We start from the raw sequence: 4,828 nt of genomic DNA, 5'->3' as shown, positions 1-4,828 counted from the left end.
TTACTGAGGTACAATTGACAAAAAAAGTTGTAAGATATCTAAAGCAAACATCCTGATGATTTGATGTATGGATACATTGTGAAATAATTTCTCCCATCGAGTTAATTAACACACCCATCACCTCACTTTTTTTTTTTTTTTGCTATTCTCTTAGCAAATTTCAATTATACAATACAGTGTTGTCAACCATAGTCATCATAATTTACATTAGACCCTCAGGCTTTATCTTATAAATAAAAGTTTGTACTTTTTTTTTTTTTTTTTGCGGTACGCGGGCCTCTCACTGCTGTGGCCTCTCCCGTTGCAGAGCACAGGCTCCGGACGCGCAGGCTCAGCGGCCATGGCTCACGGGCCCAGGCGCTATGCAGCATGTGGGATCTTCCCGGACCGGGGCACAAACCCGTGTCCCCTGCATCGGCAGGTGGACTCTCAACCACTGCGCCACCAGGGAAGCCCCAAAGTTTGTACCGTTTTAGCAACCTCTCCCTATTTCCCCACACCCTTGCCTCTGGCAACTACCATTCTACTCTCGTTTCTATGAGTTTGACTTTTTTCTCTTTTTTTTAGATTCCACATATAAGTGACATCATGCAGTATTTGTCTTTCTCTGTCTGGCTTATTTTACTTAGCATAATGCCCTTAAGGTCCATCCATGTTGTTACAAATGGCAGAATTTCCTTCTTTCTTGTAATATATGTAATATATTATGGAATAATATATATATATTATTATATATATTATGTATATATTATATATATTATTATGTATATATTATGGAATAATTTATATATAATATAAATTCAAAAGAAAAATGTGGGCCTCCCTGGTGGCGCAGTGGTTGAGAGTCCGCCTGCCGATGCAGGGGATACGGGTTCGTGCCCCGGTCCGGGAGGATCCCATATGCCGCGGAGCGGCTGGGCCCGTGAGCCATGGCCGCTGAGCCTGCGCATCCGGAGCCTGTGCTCCGCAACGGGAGAGGCCACAACAGTGAGAGGCCCACATACCGCAGAAAAAAAAAAAAAAAAAAAAAAAAAGAAAAATGTTTGCTCACAGCTAGCCCGGAAAGATCTCCATTTGCTTTCTCTGAGTTCTTACTTATCTCTATGAGATATCTACAGTTATCTCTGTAACTTCCCAGCACTCTACTGACATTGCTTTGGCTAAGGTAGCAAAAGACCTAATTAAATCTAAAATACATTTTTAAGTCCTTTCAAGAAACGTATCTGTAAAAGATAGACTCTAGATCAGATAATAGCTAGAAAGAGATGTAAGGTTAAGAGTTGATTTTTAAGGTAAAAGAATTTATTTTTAATTCTTAAGAAAATAATTTTTAAGATAAATAATTGTAAGCATAAATATATTTAAACTAAATTATGCAAATTTAATATATAAATACTCAGGATAAAATAATAATTTTTAAGATAAACAGAATTTTAGAGATGAGGGAAAGGATGCCGAGCAGTCAACAGAAAACAAAAAACAAACAAACAAAAAAACAGTCATAGAGACAATAAATAAAGGATTGATTATGAGGCACTGCTGGAATCTCATTTTGACTCTCCTGAAGGGAACACAAAGGAGAAGAGCAGTAAATTACAGGAAATATGTTTTACGGGTAGAGCATGGAAAGCATTAAATGTCAAGAAATTCAGGCTTTATTTTGTAGGTGATAAGACAGAAGTTATGTTTTTGAGCTTGGAGTGACCTGCTCAAAGCTGTGTTTTATGGAAATCAATCTGTATCAACTTACGTCTGTGACATATTTTGTTAGATCTATATAGAATACAATAAAGCAAGTTTCACAACCATTTCTTCTAAGTAAATTCAATATTCTATAAAATTTCTCCCATTCTTATTTTTGTACTTTTCATATTCCCAGTACTCTTGGTAAATTTCTTGAGTGCTAGAGAGGTCTAGAAAACATCACTGAGTTTTCTCATATGCCAAAATAGATAAATAAATAAATAAATTCACTGGAAAATGTACATTGCTTCACTAAAGTTTATACTCATAAATTTCTGGTTAATAAGCTTAACTTTTCCATAGCAAGTCCCATGGAGACAAACATTAAGATTCTTATATTTTATAATAAGAATTGGAGCTGGAAGAATGAATTTTCTCAACAGAGTCATCTGAGTGATACCATTCTTTAACATCACTGCATATTAAATTTTACTTTCTTATTTGTTTACTTAAAGTCAAATAACTTTACACAGCTTATCACACATTTTTAAAAAAGCTGTCTTCTGGTTTCCTCCTCACCTCTGACTTGTGTTTCCCAGAGAAAAGCTGTTCAAGTCACTTTCTTCTGGTATTTACTATCATATTCCTAAATTATAACACATATTGCTGTTTTTGATTCTTTCAATATTAATATGTATTAACTTCACACTATGAAACATGAGGATTTCATTCTCTTATATAACCATTCCTCCATTCACCTAGTGTAGTTATTTTTGGTTAATAACTCAATTTGACATTAATACTGTCATATAATAATCACAGCTGAGCCATGTAGTCATTGATGAAGGAAACATTTCCCTGTACAACTTTTTGCTTCCCTGGCTTCAATCAATGCCTCATATATGTTTAATTTATTTCTGATGTACCTTCCACTAATTTGTGTAGTGTAGGCAAGCTGGATAAAGGTTCCAATTTCTCTTCTTGGAGTCCATCCTTTTTCAAAATAACATTACAATATATCCACAGAGCCAGTTTGCAGATATCCCATTGAACAGCATCTTTGGGCAAGCCCCAGGGTAGTCTGCCTTTTATTTTTTTAGTTTGCCTTATTTAATTTGGCTCTTTGTCAAAAAATGAGATGTAATTGCTGCTCTAATCATACCCACTGGATTACTGGATTATTATTACCAACAACATAGTAAGAGTGAGATCATTCAGTAGCCCTCTATTGTTTTGTCTCTCGTCCATACATCAGATCCACTATTATATCAGTAGGGTGAGGGGAAGAGAGCTGGAGCATCCCATAGGCAAGAGAAGATCTGAGAGTTGCAAATCCAAAATGTGTGATATTTCTTTGGTGGAGACTCTTCTATCAATGCAATACCCACAGTGATTTCATTATCATGGATATTCAAAAGAACACCCACATCAAAGTTGGTCATGTCAGCCTTCCACTTAAAATAATCTTGAACAGCACCCCCAAAATCTCTTGTGGTCTCTAGTGCAGTAAAGCAATGTTTCCCTTCTACCCTGTTGCCTGTGACTCTAAACTTCAGCGCTTGAGAATCAATTTCTTCTTTTGAACTTAAGGCATTGTTAGTAAACTCTTTTTTAACATCTCTCTCAACTATTTTGTCTCCTTGTCCATTATCCATCTTCCTTTTACTGAATTCTGACTTACCTTTTTACACCTTTTTTTTTCTTGAAACTGGTGTCCATTTTCCATACTTTCAAAGGATTGGCGCGCAGGAGTTTCCCAGACAATTCTTCAAAATCCTTTAGAACTTCTTTTTCTTCCTCCTTTGAATTAGAATCTTTAAACTCCTGAACAACCACAAGTAAGTTATCAACTGATCTCAGACAATGAACCTGAGCCAGACTTTCCATTGAAATGTCAAAATTTATCTTGCCTGGTCTCTGCTGATTTTGCATGATGACCTGAATTTCTTTCTCACTTCATCTGCCCGTTTGTTCAAAACCATTGGGTACAGTCACTCTAACAGTGACTTGGAGATGCTCGTGCTCACTCTGAGGCCACTTTCTGTCACTTGAATACATCTCTGGTTTTCATGAAAGTTCACATCCAGGAGTTGGTTAGTGGCTTCTTGAATGTTGTACATGTTGGCAACGCTTCCAAGATCCCTAATACAGTCTTGGCTGCCAGCACAGACCCTTCCAGCCCTGGCATCCTGTAGGCCCAGTGTACCCAAATGCTATGCTTTCTCTTTTCTCTAAAGATGTTGGTTATAGCACTTTAGATTCTGAAAAAAATTTTAAGCAAAATTTTGAAACATATAGCAAAACTGAAAGAATTTTAGAGTAAATGCCAATATACCCATCACCTAGATTCTTGGATTAATATTTTATTACCCTTGCTCTTTCACGTATTTATTCTTACTTTGATATACCATATGTTTTTATGCATCTTAGAGTCAATTGCAGACAACTGTATTCAATGTAAGCATTCTTGCCACAGAGTTCAATATTTAAGTTTTTTTTCCTTTGATGTAAAATTTACATACAATCAAATGCACAAATGTTGCTGAGTTCTAAAATATGCAAATACTTGTAAATATAATGCGAAGCCTATCATGATAGAATATCATTATCATTCCAGAAAGATCCTTTATATCCCTTCCTAATCACCAATCCTAAAACCACTTCAGAAGAACCACTGTTCAATTTTTTTTGCCATCACTGATTGATTTTGACTGTTTTAGAACTTCATAAAAATAAAACAGCATAGTATATACATTTTTTTGCCTGGATCGTAGGTTAGTATACATGTATTTTACTAAAAAATGCTAGATATTCTGCTAAAATAGCTGTCACATTTTACATTCCCACCAGCAATATGTAAGTTTTCCAGTTGCTGTACATCCTTACCAAAATTTGGTATTGACAGTGTTTCTAATTTTAGTCATTCTGATGTGTGTGTTGTGGTATGTCTATGTAGTCTTAATCTGACAACTAATGACGTTGAGAACATTTTCATGTGCTTGTATCACGTGCGTGTTGATGTGGATGTTCAATTCTTTGCTCATTTTTATTGAGCTGTCTTTCTATTACTGAGTTGGAGTTTTTTATATACCCTGCATCCCAGTCCTTTGTCAGATATGTGTTTTGCAATATATATTTTCTTCAA

General features: G+C 35.7%; 1 pseudogene across 1 annotated transcript; it reads right to left on the bottom strand.

Moving 5' to 3' along the window:
- Positions 1-2,908: 2,908 nt before the first annotated feature.
- On the bottom strand, positions 2,909-3,803 carry LOC308630000 (tRNA (guanine(6)-N(2))-methyltransferase THUMP3-like; annotated as a pseudogene). Its single transcript has one exon. The product of its transcript is annotated as a tRNA (guanine(6)-N(2))-methyltransferase THUMP3-like (transcript).
- Positions 3,804-4,828: the final 1,025 nt, after the last annotated feature.

Source organism: Mesoplodon bidens, assembly GCF_964165515.1.
Source record: "Mesoplodon bidens genome assembly, chromosome: 16".
Lineage (NCBI taxonomy): Eukaryota > Metazoa > Chordata > Mammalia > Artiodactyla > Ziphiidae > Mesoplodon > Mesoplodon bidens.
Note: the sequence above shows the minus strand (reverse complement) of the source record. Positions and strands in the feature narration are given on the sequence as shown.